Genomic DNA, 20,218 nt, shown 5'->3' with positions numbered 1-20,218 from the left:
AGGCAGCAGTGTCCCAGGCCTAGCCGGACTAGACACCATGCCAGCTTGTCAAGTGCGTTCTGTGGGGGTGGGTGCCCTGGGTGTTTTTGACTTGATTATAAACTCCTTTGATTTTTTTAAAGTTTACTTTCATTTCTTTTGATGGAGAGAGCAAGGCAGGGGGAGGGGCAGAGAAAGAGGGAGACTATCCCAAGGAGGCACCCCACTGCCAGCACAGAGCCTGATGCTAGGCTCAAACTCAACGAACCATGAGATCATGACCTGAGCTGAAGTCAAGAGTTGACGTTTAACCAACTGAGCCACCCAGGCGCCCCTTGATTATAAACTTTTCAATGCCACCTAGGAGGAGACAAAAGGGATGAAGAGCTTGCTGTGAACATTACTAGTAACTGTGCAAGGAGTTTTATGCATGTCTTACACCTATTCCTCACAATCTTACAATATAGTTACTTTTTTTTTTTCCATTTCATGAAGGTGGAAACTGAGGTCCAGGTAGCTTCCCCAACATCACAAACTATTGTACTTTTGTAGGTCTGACCCCAAAAACCCAAAATCTGAACTCAAGATGGGAAAAAGAAAATCTCTGTTGAGAAGAAGTATTGACCTGACCTACCTGATAGGTGCTGTCCAGAAACTCTCAGGATGATCTTTTTTTTCCCCTTTCCTTTATTCTTTTTTTTTTTTTTCCCTTTCTTTCTTTTCTTTTTTTCCTCACAAATCAGGCTCTTACAAGTTTGGTCAGTGAACAAATCATGTTACAAGGCTCTGATAAAATCGGATTTCTGAACCTGAAAAAGGAGGTGTGAAGGAAAGAACAATTACCTTGCCCTGTGATGACCCTGCCAGGACACATCCTTCCTGTGTGGTGCAGCCCCAGACACGTGGTCACCCACACCTGTGTGGCACATTCACCAACCCAAAATTGAACCCCTAAGCTACTCGGAGGAGCAGCTTTCCAAGTGTCCTCCGAAACCCATTCCTATCTGCTTCTCAGCAGGGTTCACGGAGGGTCATCCTGCCAGGCACATCTGTCATCCGGGTAACAACTGGAACCAAGAGCAGGTTTCTCAGGACTCTATTAGCATTTCTTCCCTCTAACCCGTAACTGCATGTCAGCACAGTCAGAATGTGCTCAGAGTGAGCCTGCAAGTGTGGTGAGATTCTGAACGGCACCAAGGGGCACTTTATTGGCAAGAAAATCCCAAGCTAATTGGGGAGAAATAAATGAAAGCTTCTCAATTAGCCAAAGAAAGGGATAGAAATCAGATAGAAATCTCAATCAGAGAAATTTGCTAATATGGATAAATTTAAGCAACAGACTTGTAATAAAAGGAACTCTAAAGAAACAACCAGATAACAGATAGATTTATTTACTGCATTTTCATTGCTTGTGGACTTCTGTCCCACAATACTTGATGGACTAGGGACATGGAAGGCAAAGGCAAGAAAGAACAATTCTGTGAGAAAAAGGACTTTAAATGAGTCCTCCCATCCCCCACTTTGTTTGTTTGTTTGTTTAGCAATACCTGACCTTTTAGAGAGGGAGACTCTTAAATCCTGCAGCAAAAAAACAGACAAACAAAATGTGAGAGACAGAGATAGAAAAAGAGACAAGGATAAGTAACCATACTAAGAGACATGGTTGGAGAAGTCAGTGGGTCTGTAACTCCAAGTTCTATGACTTCCTCAAACCCAAGTCAGAAAGTGTCCTTCAAATTCACCACTTTCCAGGCTTAAGAATAATGTACATTCCATTTGTACATGATATTGAGTAAAAAGATGGGTTATAATTTTTTTAAGTTTTTATTTCAATTCCAGGTAGTTAACATACAGTGTTATATTAGTTTTGGGTATACAATATGGTAATTCAACGATTTCATACAACACCAGGTCCTCATCACAAGTGCCCTCCTTAATCCCCATCACCTATTTAACCCATCCCCACCCACCTCCCTTCTGGTAACCATGAGTTTGTGGTTTGTTCTTGGTAATTAAGAATCTGTTTCTTGGTTTGTTTCTCTCTCTTTTTCCTTTGCTCATTTGTTGTGTTTCTTAAATTCCACATTTGAATGAAATCATGTGATATATGTCTTCCTCTGCCTGACTTAGTTCATTTAGCATAATACTCTCTAGCTCCATCCATGTCATTGCAAATGGCAAGATTTCATTCCTTTCTACAGTTAGTATCACATCTTCTTTATCCTTTCATCGGTCACTGTATACTTCAGCTACTTCCATAATTTGGTTATTGTAGATAATACTGTTACAAACATTGGGGTGCATGTATCCTTTTGAATTAGCATTTAACAAAAAAACTTATTTATTTTGAGAGAGAGAACACAGGGGAGGGGCAGAGACAGAAGGAGAGAGAGAATCCTATGCAGGATTCACTCTAACAGCACAGATCCCAATGGGGGCTCAAACCCAAGCACNCTAAGCCACCCAGGTGCCCCAAGATTTATTTTTAGGTAATCTCTACTTGCAATGTGGGGCTTGAACTCACATCCCTGAGGTCAAGAGTTGCATGCTGTACTAGCTGAGTCAGCCATGCAACCCTGAATTAGTATTTTTGTATTCTTTGGATAAATACTTAGTAGCACAATTTGCTGGATCCTAGGGTAGTTCTATTTTTAACTTTTTGAGGAACCTCCATAAAGGTAGGTTATAAATTTATATCATTCTATATTAATATATTTTATTGTGGTAAAATATACACAGCACAAAATTTAGAATTTTAGTCATTTTTAAGGTGTAATTCAGTGACATTAAGTAAATTTGTATATTTGTGCAACTATCACCATTATCTATCTCCAGGAATTTTTCATCATTCCAAATTCTGTACCCATTTAAACAATAACACCCTTGTTCCTATATACCCAGTCTCTGGTAACCATTGTTCCACTTTCTGTTCCTATGAATTTGACTATTCTAGGTACCTTGTATGAGTGGAATCAGACAATGTTTGGTTTTTTGCATTTGGATTATTTCATTTAGCATAATGTCTTCAAGTTTCATCTGTGTTATTGCATTATCAGAATCTCAATTTCTTTTTAAGTCTGAGTAATTTTCCATTGTATGTATAATCTACATTTTGTTGATCCATTCATCCATCCATGGACACTTGGGTTGTTGCCACTTTTTAGCTATTGTGAATAATGCAGCTTTGAACATGGGTATACACATCTGTTTAAGTCACTGATTTTAATTCCTTTGGTTATAATCCTAGAAGAGGAATTGTTGGATCATAGGGTAATTCTATTTAATTTTTTGAGGATATGCCATACTGTTTTCCACAGCTGCTTTTATATTCACATTGTATAACTATTTGTAAAGCACAGAAGAGAGACAAAGATTACATACCAAAATGTTAGCAGTGATTTCTGGGCTGTGAAATTATGGGTTGATTTCCCCTAAGTATTACTTATGTATTGATAAATAACAAATTTCCCCAAAACTTAACTCTAGAAACTACAAACATTGATTATCTTTTGCAATTTCTGAGGGCCAGGAATCAGGAAGGGCTGAGCTGGTTGTATCTCACTCAGGATCTCCAGGGACATCACGGTGAAGGTGGCAGCGAGGGCTGCAGTCTCTGAAAACTGGACTGGGGCTTGAGGGTTCTCTTCCAAGTCTCACTCCTACGGCTACTGGCAAGAGGCTTCAGTTCTTCATTACACAAGATTATCCATAAAATTGATTGTGACATGGCTTCCCTGAGAACCAGTGATGAACGGGACACCTGGTTGGCTCAGTTGGTTGGGCATCCAGCTTTGGCTCAGGTCATGGTCTCATGGTTTATGAGTTCAAGCCCTGCATCGGGCTCTGTGCCTGGAACCCGCTTCAGATTCTGTGTCTCCCTCTCTCTCTGCCCTTCCCCTGCTTGTGCTCTGTCTCTCTCAAAAATGAATAAATGTTGGGGCACCTGGGTGACTCGGTTAATTGTCTNCTCATGGTTTATGAGTTCAAGCCCTGCATCGGGCTCTGTGCTGACAGGTTGGAGCCTGGAACCCGCTTCAGATTCTGTGTCTCCCTCTCTCTCTGCCCTTCCCCTGCTTGTGCTCTGTCTCTCTCAAAAATGAATAAATGTTGGGGCACCTGGGTGACTCGGTTAATTGTCTGACTTCAGCTCAGGTCATGATCTCACGGTTGGTGAGTTTAAGCCCCACGTTGGGCTCTGTGCTGACAGCTCAGAGCCTGGAGCCTGCTCAGATTCTGTTTCTCCCTCTCTCTGCCCCTTCCCTGCTTGCACTCTGTCTCTCTCTCTCAAAAATAAATAAACATTTAAAAAAATTTTTAAGTAAAAATAAATAAATAAATAAATAAATGTTAACAGAAATAATTAAAAACAAAAATAACCAGTGATGAGAGAGGGAGAAGGAGGGAAAGGCTAAGGCAGAAGCTGTAAAGTCTTATAACCTAGTTTGTGTAGTTACACATCACTTGTGCACATTCTATTCCTCCCACAAGATCCACTCTGGTATAAAGTGGTGAGACACTATTCAAAATGTGAATGGGGCATGTGCGTAATCAGTTGGTTAAGCATCTGAATCTTGATTTTGGCTCATTCAGTCATGATCTCACAGTTCATGGGATCCAGCCCTGCATAAGGCTCTGTGCTGACAACTTGGAGCCTGTTTGGGATTCTCTCTCCCTCTCTCTGTCCCTCCCCTGCTTGTGCATATGGACATGTGTGCACATGCATGTGCTCTCTCTCTCTCTCAAAGTAAATAAACTTTTAAAAAAAGTGTGAATGGAGGTATGGGCCATCTTGCTGGCTACCATATCCCAATGATCTGTATTTTCTTTTTCCACCCCAATTTTATTTAGATAATAATTGACAAATAACACTGCGTGAATGTAAGGTACACAATATGTTGATCTGATACACTTATGTATTGCAAAAATGCCATACATAGCAGTAGCTAACACTTCCATCTTATCCCATAATTACCACTTTTTATTGTGGTGAGAACATTTAAGATCCTCTCTTAGTAACATTCAAGTATATGAAACAGTATTATTAGTTAAAATCACCATGTTGGACATTAGATTCCTCAGAATTTATTTAATCTTTCAACTAGCAACTATTACCCTTTGACCAATATCTCCCTGCGTCTTTCACCCACCCAGTCCCTGATAACAACCATTTACTTTCTTTCTCTGAGTTCTGCCTTTTTAGTTTCCATGTGTAAGTGATATACAGTTTTTGTCATTCTATTACTTCACTTAACCTGATGCCCTCAAGGTTCATCCAAGTAGTTGTCAGTGGCAGACTTTCCTTCTATCTCATGGCTGAATAGTAGTCCACTATGTGCTTAAATATAAATAAACCATCTTTATCCATTTATGTGCTATAGACACTTAGGTTGTTTCCATTATCTTAGCTATCATGAATAATGCCACAACAAACATGGGAATGCAAATATTTCCTCAAGATAGTGAAGAGCACTCATCACCCAGAAATGGGATTGTTAGATCGTATAGTAGTTCTAGTTTGAATATTTTGAGGAACCGCCATACTGTTTTCCATAGTGTCTGCACCAATATACATTTCCACCAACGGGGTGCCAGTGTCCCCTTTTTTCCACATCCTTGCCAAAGCTTGTTATTTCTTGCCTTTTTTGATGATAGCCATTTTGACAGGTGTGAGGTGATACCTTGGTGTGGTTTTGATTTGCATTTCCTGTCTGAGTAGTAATTTCAAGAACTTTTTCATGTATTTTCAAATTTAATTAAAATGTGTATCTTTGTGACATAAAAGACATACAGGAAATGCTTATAGCCTGTAAAACATGCCCAAGCACTAAAAGACAAAAGGACCGGTAAAAATATCAGGATTTGTGCAACTACTGTCTGACTTCAGAAAGGACAGATTGGTTGGAAAATATTTTCATTGGGGGATGTTTTACTGCTGTCGCTTAGCTGGATTTTGCCCCATCTTCAGTGTTCAGCTTGAAACAGAAGCCACAGATAGCTGGTGATCCTGGAGTCCTGCAGCAATTCCACAGCGGTGTGGATTCCACAGAATCCAGGAGGCTTCAGTGAGGGCTGGAGAGAAACTTTCAAAGCATTCCTGGAGCAGCCTGCTGCCATGATTTCCATCTTTGATTGATCCTTTGCTGAGGACTGAAATTGAACAGTTTTACTAAAGAAATGAAGCTAATGTTTTGTCTATAAAATATACCTATCTCTGGAAGAGGTAACATGTCACCGTTTTATTGCTCACAATTTAAAGATAGTTAAAGACTTCTTTCAAAGTTTTAAATTAAAAACATGCATTGTAGAATGTATAGAAACAAAAGTATGAAGCAAAAAATGAATCACCTGATTCTGTTAACTAGTGGTTTCTGTTAAATAAAGTGGTTTGGCTTTGCAGTCAGGTAAGCTTGGAAGCAAACTCTGGCTCTGACATTGAGTAGCTGTGCAATCTCGAGGGAGGTATGGAGCCCCTCAGAGTCAGTTTCTTCATCTGAAAAAGTGTACACATTCATAATATCCCCAAACTAGAAACAAACTAAATGTCCATTATCTGGTGAATGGATAGACAAAAGGTGCTGTATCCATACAATGGAAGATTTATTCATCAAAAACTGTGGACATGTTATGGCACGAATGGAACTCCAAAATGTTATGCTAAGTGAAGGAAGTCAGATACAAAAGGCCAAAGGACTACATGTTATGAAATGTCCATTCATATGAAATGTCCAGAAAAGGCACATTTATAAAGACAGAAAGTGGATTAGTAGTTGCCTGGGGCTAGAAATGGAAATGGAGACTAACTATAAATGGGCATGAGGAATCTTACTGTGGGAATAAAAATGTTCTAAAACTGGATTATGGTGATGATTGCACCACTCAGGAAAGTTACTAGAAATCACTGAATCGTGCCTTTGAAATGGATAAATTCTATGATATATAAAATACGCTTCAATAAGCCTTTTTTTTTTAAGGATGGGAACCAGTCTGCAGTAAAACATAAAGGCATGAGTGATAAGGGGTAGGAAAAGAAAGCTAAAATCTCATCTGACGTTTACTGTTGAAAAGATGTCTATAACGTGTGCAGTGCAGTCTGGCACACGTGGCTACTTGAGCAGTTGCCTTGTATTATAACAGCTAAATATCAGCCACTGTAAACACTAAAAGGAAATATGATAAAATGTACTTTTCTTTCTTTTTTGTTAATTTATTTTGAGAGAGAGAGAGAGAGAGCATGCGCACACATAAAAAGGGAGAGAGACAGAGGGAGGGAGAAGGAGAGAATCTTAAGCAGGCTCCACATCCAGAGCAGAGCCTGAGGCAGGGCTGGATCTCAGGACCACCTGTGAGATCAAGACCTGGGCCAAAATCGAAAGTTGGACGAATGCTTAGCTGACCGAGCCACCCAGGCGCCTCAAAATATACTTTTCATATAAGTCAGACAATCTTGTATAATTCCTATTTCTTGCCTTGATGCCATTTATCATCTTTTCTTAGGCATCCCATGATGACTTGGAGTATACAATATGGCTAACCATAATTTAAACATTTTCTGATGGATATTACTTAAAGTTNTTTTCCATTTTATTTATTTATTTATTTTTAACTTACATCCAAGTTAGTTAGCATATAGTGTGACAATGATTTCTGGAGTAGATTCCAGTGATTCATCCCCTGTGTATAACACCTAGTACTCATTGCAACAAGTGTCCTCCTTAATGCCTGTTACGCATTTAGCCCATCCCGCCACCCACAACCTTTCCAGTAACCCTCAGTTTGTTCTGCATTTAAGAATCTCTTATGTTATGTCCCCCTTCTTGTTTTTATATTATTTTTGCTTCTCTTCCCATATGTTCATGTTTTGTATCTTATATCCCACATGAGTGAAGTCATATGATATTTGTCTTTCTCTGACTGACTAATTTCACTTAGCATAATACCCTCTAGTTCTATCCGTGTAGTTGCAAATGGCAAGATTTCATTCTTTTTCATTGCCAAGTAATACTCCATTGTATATATAGACCATAACTTTTTTATCCATTCACTTGTCAATGGACATTTGGGCTCTTTCCATACTTTGGCTATTGTCAAAAGTGTTGCTATGAACATTGGGGTGCATGTGCCCCTTTGAAACAGCGCACTTGTATCTGTTGGATAAATACCTAATAGTGCAATTGCTGGGTTGTAGGGTAGTTCTATTTTTAATTTTTTGAGGAAACTCCATACTGTTTTCCAGAGTGGCTGCACCATTTTGCATTTCTTTTTCTTTAATTCTTAAGATAGTCATAGAAGTAATAAAGAAATTTGGTAAAGTCACAGGATACAAATGCAATATTGCATTTCTATACACCAATATAATGAAGCAGCAGAAAGAGAAATTAAGAAATCAATCCTATTTATAATTGCACCAAAAGCAACCAGATACCTAGGAATAAACCTACCCCAAAAGGTAAAAGACCTGTGCTCTGAAAACTATAAAACATTGATGAAAGAAACTGAAGATGACACAAAGAAATGGAAAGATATTCCATGCTCATTGATTACATGAACAAATATTGTTAAAATGTCTATACTACCCAAAGCAACCTACACATTTAATGCAATCCCCAGCAAAATACCAACAGCATTGTTCACAGAGTTAGAACAAACAATCCTAAAATTTGTATAGAACCACAAACCCTAGCCAAAGCAACCATGAAAAAACAAAAAAAAAAGAAACTGGAGATATCACATTTTGGACTTTAAGTTACATTACAAAGCTGTAGTGATCAAAACAGTATGGTACTGGCACAAAAATAGACGCATAATTCAATGGATCAGAATAGAAAACCTGGAAACAAATCCACAACTGTATGGTCAATTAACCACAAAACAAGAAAGAAGATTCAATGGTAAAAAATCTCTTCTACAAATGGTGTTGGGAAAACTGGACAACAACATGCAAAAGAATGAAACTGGACTACTTTCTTACACCATACAAAAAAATAAATTCAAAATAGATTAAAGATCTAAGTGGAGACCCGAAGCCATAAAAATCCTAGTAACCTCTTTGACACTAGCCTAAAAAATCCTAGAGAACACAGGTAATAACCTCTTTGACATTAGCCTAGCAACTTCTTTCTAAATAATGTCTCCTGAGGCAAGGGAAACAAAAGCAGAAATAAACTATTGGGACTTCATCAAAAGAAAAAAAGTTCTGCATAGGGAAGGAAACAACAAAACTAAAAGGGAACCTACAAAATGGGAAAAGATATTTGCAAATGACGTATCTGATAAAGAAAATATCCAGAATCTAGAAAGAATTTATAAATCTCAATACTCCAAAATGAATAATCCAATTAAAAATGGGCAGAAGACATGAATAGATATCTTTCCAAAGAAGGCATACAGATGACCAACAGACACATGAAAACATGCTTAACATCAGTCATCATTAGGGAAATGCAAGTCAAAACTACAATAAGAGATCACCTCACACTCGTCAGAATGGCTAAAATCAGCAACAGGAAACAACGGGTGTTGGTGAAGATGTGGAGAAAGGGGAATTTGCACTGTTCGTGGGAATTCAAAATGGTGTGGTCACTGTGAAAACAGTATGGAGGTCCCTCGAAAAGTTAAAAATTGAACTACTAGTTTTTTACCCAGAGAATACAAAAATACTAATTCAAAGGGATACATGCACCCTGGCATTTATAGCAGCATTATCTACAATAGCCCAGACTATGGAAACAGCTAAGTGTCCATCTACTGATGAATGGATAAAGAAGATGTGGTACGTACACACACACACAGACACACACACACTGGAATAATACTCAGCTATAAAAAAAGAATGACATCTTGCCATTTGCAATGACATAAAGCTAGAGAGTATAATGCTAAGTGAAATAAGTCAGTCAGAGGAAGACAAATACCATATAATTTCCATTATTATGTGGAATTTAAGAAACAAAACAAAAGAGCAAAGATGTGGTACAGAGAGAGAGAAAGAGAGAGAGAAAGAGAGAGAGGCAAACCAAGAAGGAAAGAGACTCTCAGCTATAGAGAACAAACTGATGGTAACCAGAAGGGAGGTGGGTGGTGGGATGGGTTAAGTAGGTGATGGGGATTAAAGAGGGCACTTGTAATGAGCACAGGGTGTGGTATGGAAGTGTTGAATCACTATAATGTACACATGAAACTAATATTACACTGTATGTTAACTAACAGAATAAAAACCTGTAAGAAACCCCACAAATAAATAGAATCATAGGATCTGAGTGTTTAAAACTCTGTGGTTAGTGCTACTGTACTTGTCACCAAATCACTTCCCAGAAAGTTTTTGCCATTTATACTGTGACTGACACTGTATGGAATCCTGATTTCATCCCACAGGGACATAGAACACCATTTTTAAACTTTGGCTAATTTGATAGGTGAAAAGTGATATTGTTTCTTTCAGTCGAGGTCTCTGGAGTTGGTTACTAGTGAGTCACCTCACAAAGTTTGCACTATTTCTATGAATTGTTGGCTCATGTTTTTTGTGTCTGTTCATCTTTTGGGATTTCGTTGTTCCTAATAGGCATGGATAAATAGTCCACTGAGGACTTTAACTCTCCTTTGTTAAAGTCTTCCAGATTGCTTAGTTCTGTTTAATTTTACTAATAATGGGTCAGAGTTTTAAACACTCACAGAGTAAAGGTCACTTCGTAAAGCAGATTTGTGGAAGATTCAGAGATGGACACAGGGCAGGGGTGGAGGGAAAGAGAGAATGCCACATTCTGTGCCTGCTTTATAATTCAGCCCAAGTAAGTAGATCCATGTATGGACCCAATCATAACTGTCACCCTCATAATCACAACTTAGCCCTAAAGACTCAACAACCACTTCCTAATCCTGCTAATGACTGTCAGCTCCAAGAGTCTTCTGGACCTCAGGACTGACTCAGGATTCAATTGAAATCCAAGCATTGTGGTAACATTGTCTTTCCATTAAATTTATCCTAGGGCTGGGCTCCTGATACCAAAAGGTGAAATCAGTTTGGTCTATTTCTTTGATCAACAAGCAACTTGCTAGAAACTGTATTACTCTCACTGTAGATCCACTGAAGACTGGAAATGTCAGATAATCACTAAGTAATTTGTCAGGTAGATATGTATTCAGTAGGTGTAGACCCAGGGGTTTACTGTCATTCATTATGAAATATCCATACTTGCCACCTAGGTTGCCAACATAGGTAAGAATTTCCCCCTCTAGACCTGTGTTCTCTAAAAACATCTCGAGAACCTCTTCCCCAAAATGATTTGTTAACATGGAGGGTAAGTGTTCACTTTTTAATGTTTTTTATTTATTTCTAGGAGAGAGAGAGAGAGACAGCGTGAGCAGGGGAGGGTCAGAGAGAGAGGGAGTCACAGACTGAAACAGGCTCCAAGCTCTGAGCTGGCAGTCAGCACAGAGCCCGACGCGGGGCTCAAACCCACGAACTGCGAGATCATGACCTAAGCGAAAGTCGGACACTTAACCGACTAAGCCACCCAGGCTAAGTGTTCGCTTTTTAGAATCAGTGTTAGTAAATAGTAAACATAGTTGAGACTGTCCTTAAATATGCAACTGTTAGGCTCAAAATAATGGAAAAACTTATTGCAAAGGTGGCACTAGCTGTGTGACTTTGAGAAAGTTACTTTATTTTACTTTATATGTTTCCTCTTCTATAAAATAGAAAAGAATTATATATTTACCCCAGGCCCATGTGGTGGCTATAAGGAATTGTAAGTCAACTAGCCGATCATAAATACTCAGATATTCTTTGATGCTTATGTCAAGGAAATTAGCTGGTAGGCCAAGTGGCTTAGTTTCTTGAATATTCCAGTTAGGCAGGAAAATGAAGGAATATTACTCACTTTTGTTGCTTAAAGCACAATGCTGGGTACTTTCATCTTCTTATTAAAACTTACACAGCACTGGCCATTAACTCCCATTTCAGTGATGAAGAAACTGAGTCTTGAAAAAATCATCCTGCAGTAAGTCAGATGCTTCCCTATAACTCACTCCTGGCATTTCTTCCATTTGATTAATGCCTAATTTGTTGTACTTGTTATCCAACTGCCTACATGGCATATCCATTTGATGACTAATTTTTGGCATCTCAGACAAGATGAAAAGTAAGTTTCTGACATTGCTCCTAAAACACATCCTTCCCGCAGTCTTTCCCACTCAGTAAATGAAAACTGCACCATCCCAGGGGCTGAAACCCCAAACCTCAGTTGTCCTCAACTCCTTCAAACCCCATTGTGACCTTTAACAAGTACTGCCAACTCCATGTTCAAAATATATCCCAAGTCTGGACTACCTCTTACATTCCCACACTACCATTCTGGTTGAAACCTCTTGTATAATTAAATATCCCCCTAAGTACTTCATGTCTGCCCTTGTACCTCTTCATCCTATTTACACAAAGTTGCCAGAATGGTTCTGCTAAAATGAAGGTCAGATCAAGTCATCTCTCTGTTCAAAACCTTCCAACGGATTCCAGTGTGACTCAGTAAGAAACAAAGACCCACAGTGGCTTCAAGGCTCCATATGACCCGCAGTCGATACCACTGACCATACTTTCTATCCCTCCGCATGTTGCTTGCTCCACACGAGCCACACAAGCCACCTTGCTGTGCCCTGATAGGTGACTCTAATGGCAGATTCCACCATGGCTTACTCCCTCACTTCCTTCAGGCTTTTATTCTCCATGAAGGCATCCTTCACCATCCTGTCTAAACCTTCAGCCCCCAATCACTCATGTTTGCATTCATGCCTTCATCTCTTTCATCCACACTTCTCCCCAATTCCTACATATTGTACTTATTGTACTTATTTATCTTGTTTGTCTCCCCGTCATTAGAATGTAATCTCTATGGGACCAGAGATTTTGGTCTGCTTGCTCTCTGCTGTATTACCAGTGCCTAATATCTGGTGAGCACACCATAAGTATTTGTCCAAAAAGTGAATGAGCTTGTAACTGATACCTGCTTTGCTCCACCCATGATGTTCTCCATCTCATACAAGAGCATCCTTTGCAAACACTTTAACTCTTCTTCACGTTACCACTTGTGCCTTTTTAAAAAAGTTTTTATTGAGGAAGGGCCAATCAGTCGGGGAGTTGCAAGCTGCTTGAGGAACGGAGAAGAAAGATAAACAGAGGAAAACAACAGATGCCTTTGTGTTATCTGGAGATGTCCAGGCATGGACCAGTCTCAGAGCTGGGCATGTCCTACAACTACCAGCTCTGAAAATGTTTGAGGAAGAGAAGTAAGACAATTCCAATGTTTCTTGAGGGCTGCCTCAAGAAACAAGCCAAACTGCACATAATGGAGAGTCCCAAATACGTCTACGAGTAGGGAAACAAAATAACCAAACGCTCAACAAGAGAAACCAAGAGACACCATTCAAAGAACACTTCCTGAACAGATAGGCCCTGAACAGTCAAAGAGCCCTCTCTAATACAGCAGAACTCGCAGGGTCAGAGTGTACAACAAGCTTTTAAAATTAACAAAAGATAGAAAGCTAACCAAAATGACGAAATGGAAGAACTCTCCTCTAAAGAAATTCCAGGAAGAAATGACAGCTAAAGAACTGATTAAAACAGATGTAAGCAACATAACTAGAGCTGATCCATGAATTCAGCAAAGTTGCAGAATACAAAATCAACATACAGAAATCGGTTGTGTTTTTATACACCAATAATGAAGCAACAGAAAGAGATCAAGAAACTGATCCCATCCACAACTGCACAAAAAAACATAAAATACCTAGGAATAAACCTAACCANGGGGGGGAGGGGAAGGGGGGTGATGGGCATGGAGGAGGGCACTTGTGGGGATGAGCACTGGGTATTATATGGAAACCAACTTGACAATAAACTATTTAAAAAAAAGAAAAAAGAAAAAAAATTTCTTTAAGTTTTTATTTATTTATTTTGAGAGTGGGGGAGGGGCAGAGAGAGATAGAGAATTCTAAGCAGGCTGTCAACTCAGAGCCTGACACAGGGCTTGGACTCACGAACTAGGAGATCATGATGTGAGCTGAAACCAAGAGCCAGATTCTCAACCGACTGAGACACCCAGGTGCCCCACCACTTGTGCCTTTTAGCAGGTGGAACAGAGCCTCCTTAAAGTTTTCCATACTCCTCTCCAGGTTTTCCTCTCTATCTTCTTGACTAGTTCTGGGTCACATGGCCATCTGTAGTCCAATCGCTGGCAAAGGGGATGGGACCACCATTGGCTGCCATGGTTTAAGCATGATTTATTCTCTGGGACTGGACATATGGCTGCTGGACTCAAATCAGGTTAATGAGGAAGAAGGGAATGGGTTTTATACAGAAAAGTAGGTATCTGCCATGTCTGCTGAATCACAATTTTATGTCTGTGTTCACAGTTGAGCTTCACCATCTTGACGAGGAGGGATAGGTGGGTGTTCTGATTTTACAGAGGAGAAAACAAAGTCACAGAGAGATCCTCTGACATGCCAACATCATGCAGTAGGTCAGTGGCAGGACCAGTGTCGTCTACCCAAGTTCTAGGTTCTGGAGAAGCAAGGTGCTTTGGAGAAGAGTACAGCAGAAATAGAGACCCAGGGATTCATTTTCACTATACACAAAAGAACTATATGACCTCAAATAGACGTTTTGATCCCTCAGAGCCTCCGTTTGTTCATCTGTGAAATGAAAATAAAGTCCCTTTCTTGTTTTAGAGCTTTGCTTGAGCTGATTAATCATTAAGACTCCCTTCTTATCTGTTGAATTCCAGGCTCAGGCAGAGAAATAGGAGTAAGTTGTTGGACTTTAAACCTTGCCCAGCCAGAAGAGGAGAATTAGATCTCTTTGTAATGATCTTAAAAAAAAAAAAAAAAAAAAACACTTTTGTTCTGAAAACAAATACATCAGGGTGATCCTTTGAAACCTTAATCTGGCCCTGAGGATTTCCCCTTCAGTGTATCTCTAGATTCTTCTAGTTCCAGCTTGGACCTGTGAGGAACACAGGTATTCCTTGGCAGTTTGTCTATTCCTCATTAAGAAGTCAAGTCCCCTGTGAATGCATAGTTGGAAGCTTCCATTGCAGAGCAACTTCTTGGAGCCAACTGCAGATGCATTTGTAGCATGAGAGCTATGATACCCCCATATCTTCCTGGCCAGTGTCCTAGTCTGCGCAGTTGTCACGGGGCAGTCATTCCAAGTTCTGCTGTTGGGCTTCTCATTCCGATGCATCATTCCTAGTATGTCACCTGCCTGAGAGATTCAAGGTTTTTTGCTGAAGGAATGGCTTTATGAGGGCCATGGGAGGGAGATGGTTATTCAATAATTTATTGAACATTGTATGTTAAGCTCTGTGCCCAAATGAAGCATTTTCCAAACTTCTGACTTCATAGATCTAGATTTTCCTCTTCTGCAGAGTCAACTTGCTATTTAATAACTCTTGACTTTCAGATAGAAATGTAAGGTGTTCCACATATTATCTCATGTGATTTTAGAATTAAGAAAAATTAGTTAACTCTCATAAGATTGTTAAGCTTGTAACGAATGGAATTGATTTCAGATCTTAGGAATACTAGGCTGCCTCTCAAATGTCCTACCAAGTGTTAAAATTTTGGTACTTTCAAAATAGACATTTATTTGTACCTTTAATCACCCACTATCAGGGCCTGGGGTATGTCACTTCTGAAAAACCTGGATAGAGAATTTTGCTTAAAGAGAGCTGCTTGCACATTTTAAGCCAGGGAGTGGTGAACTTTTTTTTTGCAAAGGGCCAGATAATAAACATTTTAGACTTTTAAAAAAAAATGTTTATTTCTTTTTGAGAGGGAGAGAAAGAGTGACAGGGGAGTGGCAGAGAGAGAGAGGGAGACAGAATCTGAAGCAGGCTCCAGGCTCTGAGCTGTCAGCCCAGAGACCTACATGGAGCTAGAACTCACAAACTGCAAGATTATGACCTGAGCTGAAGTGGGACGCTTAACCGACTGAACCACCCAGGCACCCCAAACATTTTAGGCTTTATGGGCCAATATAATTTCTGTTACACAGTTCAACTCTGCATGGTCGTGAGAAAGCAGCCATAGACAATACATAAACAACTCGACATGGCTTGTTTTCAATAAAACTTTACAAGAACAGGTGGCAGGTTGCATTTGGCCCAGGGGTCATTGTTTGTTGACCTCTGACCCAGGCTTGGTCCTATTAGGACCATGCATTCTTTTATATCCTGCTTTCAAGGGCATTAGTGAAAATAATTATCTCTGATTTTCTTGGTCAAGTGGGAAAGTGAAATTTGTTTCACAAAATATTCATCTCAATGCTTTAGAGAAGTCTGCACATTTACCTTACCAATATATCCACAACTTTTTTCCTTGGTTGTCAAATGATCCTTTATTGAAATGTGTTGCTTTGTAGTTCTTAACTAGCCAGGCATTAGACTGCACCACTCTTGATGTCATCTGTGATGTCATAAGCGTGACAGCCATCAACATTGCAGCCCACAGATTGAGCAGTTCCAGAATTTCTTTCACGGTTTGAGAGAGTTCTCTGGCCAAAGATCAGTGCTGCATCTGTTGGGCAATGTTGACAAGCTTATCAAAAGAGCTATTTCTGCTGTGCTTAATGTTTTCCTGCTATTTTCTGTCTCTTGGTGGTTCCTTAAGGGCTTTGCTAATCAGGGCAGAGGCAGAAAGGACCACTTCAACCTGGGCCTGTATGTTCTGAATGTTTATTTTCACTGTAATCCTCAGACCCTTCCATTCACTGGTGCCTTGGCGATGTCATCACCAACAATTTTGGAGACAGGTCCTGGGGACCAGTCTTCTGGGCCAGGGCAAATGATATGGCACCAACTTCCTCAGGGGTGCACTTCAGGTATACAACTTTTGATCTCACTGGGGTCAAACTTAGCCATCATGGTAGAGGTGGCTGGTGTCGGGTGAACCCAGATTCAGGACAACTGAAAACAGTTGCACCTTCACCTCCCCCGAGCCAAAAGCTATTTCACAAATTTTACAGAAATATCATAAGCTTATAGAATGTTAGTGCACAGGGATATTTAAGATCATCCAGTCTTAAATGCCTCATTGTACAGGTGGGGAAACAAAGTAAATTTTTCAACCTCCCATCTAAAAGAAGTACAAGTATATCCTTGGAAGACCAAGAATTGATGAATGTAGAGCTTAATGTGTGGTTCAAATACTGACATTTCTTTGCTAAAGAAAAAAACTACAACATATAAAAATGCATCCTGACAACTTCTTTCTTACCTTAGTCATATTAGAGTTTGTTGCTCCAACAAGACATTGTAAAGGTTTTTAGCATATCAGAGAGAAATACAGGAAAAGCTATCTTATGTTCCTAGACTTGAGCAAATATCTTCAAAGTGTTTCTCCTCTGTGTCCTTCATTATTGTCCAGGACACTCAATGACCTCTTGTTTGGATGTAGCCCTCCCACAAGATGCCTGAACACCCAATGTCAGGGTCACTGTAGAATGCAGATGACATGCTAACTTCAAGGGTACCTGAGGGGGTCTTAGGGAATCACAAGGGATAAGGCAGTCACCTGAGGGTGGAACAGCAAAGTGGTCACCACTCCTAGACCCACAAGGATGAGCAGAGTGAGCACTGAAACCTGCAGCCATGAAAGGTAGCAGTGGCACTCAGTCAATACTCTAATTTCTGTATTAAACTCTTTTATTTAGAGTGATGCCCTTTTCCTGACTCAACCCTAAATACACAGCCCACGAGGCTACCTCGCAGGTGAATAAATACCCTGATCCTGCTCCACTCCCTTCTAGTCTCTCCCAGAACTCTCCCCTGCAGACCTCTTAGTGCAGACCATCAGGTCAGCCTCCAGGCCAGAGAGCTGGGTCTAGGGGAAGGGAGGGGACGGAAGGGGCCAAGTGGGCATCTCAGGCACAGGCCATAGAATAGGTACTGCGTGACCATATTTTCAAGAAAACTTGAGAACTTCTTACAACTTCAGCTCTCAATATGTAGGAAAAGGTAAAGGTAGTGGCTTTCTCTGTACTCTCTTTCCAAATAAAAAAGTAGACAAAGTCTTTAAAATGAGTTTCTATGGAAAAGTAAGAAACTAAAAAAGCAACACATTTGCTGAATGGCCCCTTTGTTTGAATGGAACTGAGTGACATTTAAACACGTTTTATAAAAAAGACCCTGCATGGAATAATGGTCTCTATGAACCACCTGTGCTTTGCCTTTATAGGGGAGAAGAAAAAAAACTGATCCTGAATTTTTATAAAGAAATTTAAATTAGACATTAAAATAAAAGAAGAAAACCTTATCACTTGGGTAACTACTTAGCTACAGGAGCAATTAAAGCAATGATTCATCTTATGGAGAATTCTAGCAGAAGCTGTTAATTCTTTAATCTCTTTCTATTGGAAACCCTACCAACCAAGAGAACTCTCTAGAGCAGCCAAGTTCACTAGCAATATAATGCAAGCCACAAACAGAAGCCACATACAAAGTTTTCTAGAAACCACGTTTTTAAAAAAAATGTTTTATGTTTATTTATTATTGAGGCAGAGAGAAACAGAGCATGAGTGAGGGAGGGCCAGAGAGAGAGGAGGACACAGAATCCGAAGCAGGCTCCAGGATCTAAGCTGTCAGCACAGAGCCCAACGCAGGGCTTGAACCCAGGAACCATGAGATCATGACCTGAGCCGAAGTTGGACACTTAACTGACTGAGCCACTCAGGTGCCCTAGAAAACACATTTTGAAAAGTTAAAATAAACAGGACACCTCTGTGGCTCAGTCAGTTAAGTGTCCCACTTTTGATTTTGGCTCAAGTCATGATCTCACAGTTTTGTGAGTTTGAGCCCCATGTGGGGCTCTGTGCTGGCAGTGGGGAACCTGCTTGGGATTCTCTCTCTCCCTCTCTTTCTCTGCCCCATCCCCACCACTCACACTTTCTTTCTCAAAATAAATAAACTTAAAAAAAATTTTTAAGTAAAAATAGATAAAATTAATAAATAATAATGTATATTTAACCCAATATTTCAAAAATATTATCCTTCCACCTATAATCAATATTAGAAATCATTAATAAGCTATCTTACATTCTTCTTTTGGTGCTATGTTTTTGAAATCTGAGGCATATTTTACATGTACAGCACATCTCAAGTCACATTCAGGTGCTCAGTCACTGGCATGTTACTAGTGGCTACTGTGAGACCACACAGCTTAGAGTATGTCCCAAGGTTGGGTTAGAGCCTGTTTTTCATACAAAGGAATACACCATAATATAAAAGAGCAGGGGTTACTATCTGTCTGTGTTTTACACCAATGTTTCTAGTTCTCCTTTCCTTTTAGGTGCATATGAGGCTTCTTCCCCAGCCCCTGCTAGTTGGACAAGGCCACGTGACTTGCTTCAGCCAACGAGATGTGAGCAGACATGACCCATCCCCTGGTGTGGGCTTCTCTGCGCTCTCTCTTGTCCTGGCATGGGGACTGGGGACGCTTGTGCTGGTATGGAGGTGCTCCGACGTTGAAGCTGCCTGAAATGCTGAGCCAACACTTGGAGAGGAAACACCTGTCCTACATGGTAGGTATGGTGACTTTTGTCCCACTCAGTCCCTGCATCTCTCAACTGGCCTTCTCAAGGTTCCAATAACAGCTCCTCCTCCTTAGTCTTTCAACCTCTCTCTGATATTGCTAGCCCTGAGCCTTGCCCACTTCTCTGTAAACTTTTGAACCTCTCTTCAATTACCCGGTTTGTTCCATCTTTTTTCTACTGTGATTCTGATTGATACAGTTTGCTATATTGACCAAATGTGAAATGAGCCTGAAGACAGAATAAAATGAGGGGCACCTGGGCGGCTCAGTCTGTTAAGCAACCGACTTTGGTTCAGGTCCTGATCTCATGGCTGGTGAGTTCAAGTCTCATGTCGGGCTCTGTGCTGACAGCCCAGAGCCTGGAGCCTGCTTTGTATTCTGTGTGTTTCTCTCTCTCTGCCTCTCCCGCAGTCGTGTTCTGTCTGTCTCTCATTCTCTTTCAAAAATTAAAGTTAAAATTTTTTTTAAAGACAGAATAAAATGAGTATACTGAAGAAATCCCTTGAATGAGTATAAATCAAGTTTCAAAGGAACAGTCTAAGATAGTTCTCTCACCAATCACACTTATACAAAAGATTGTCTTTGGGGCACCTGAGTGGCTTGGTGGGTTAAACATCTGGTTCTTGGTTTTGGTTCAGGTCATGATCTAATGTTTCATGGGTTC

General features: G+C 40.1%; 1 long non-coding RNA gene across 1 annotated transcript in view; it reads left to right on the top strand.

Moving 5' to 3' along the window:
* Window positions 1-19,862, top strand: part of LOC144222027 (uncharacterized) — a 55,992-nt gene extending 36,130 nt beyond the window's left edge. Inside the window, exons 3-4 of the long non-coding RNA XR_013332262.1 lie at window positions 19,312-19,543; window positions 19,754-19,862. This is a non-coding gene — a long non-coding RNA (uncharacterized LOC144222027). The remainder of the gene's footprint in view (window positions 1-19,311; window positions 19,544-19,753) is intronic.
* The last annotated feature ends 356 nt before the right edge of the window (window positions 19,863-20,218 follow it).

Source organism: Crocuta crocuta, unplaced genomic scaffold, assembly GCF_008692635.1.
Source record: "Crocuta crocuta isolate KB4526 unplaced genomic scaffold, BGI_CrCroc_1.0 scaffold181, whole genome shotgun sequence".
Classification (NCBI taxonomy): Eukaryota; Metazoa; Chordata; class Mammalia; order Carnivora; family Hyaenidae; genus Crocuta; species Crocuta crocuta.
Note: the sequence above shows the minus strand (reverse complement) of the source record. Positions and strands in the feature narration are given on the sequence as shown.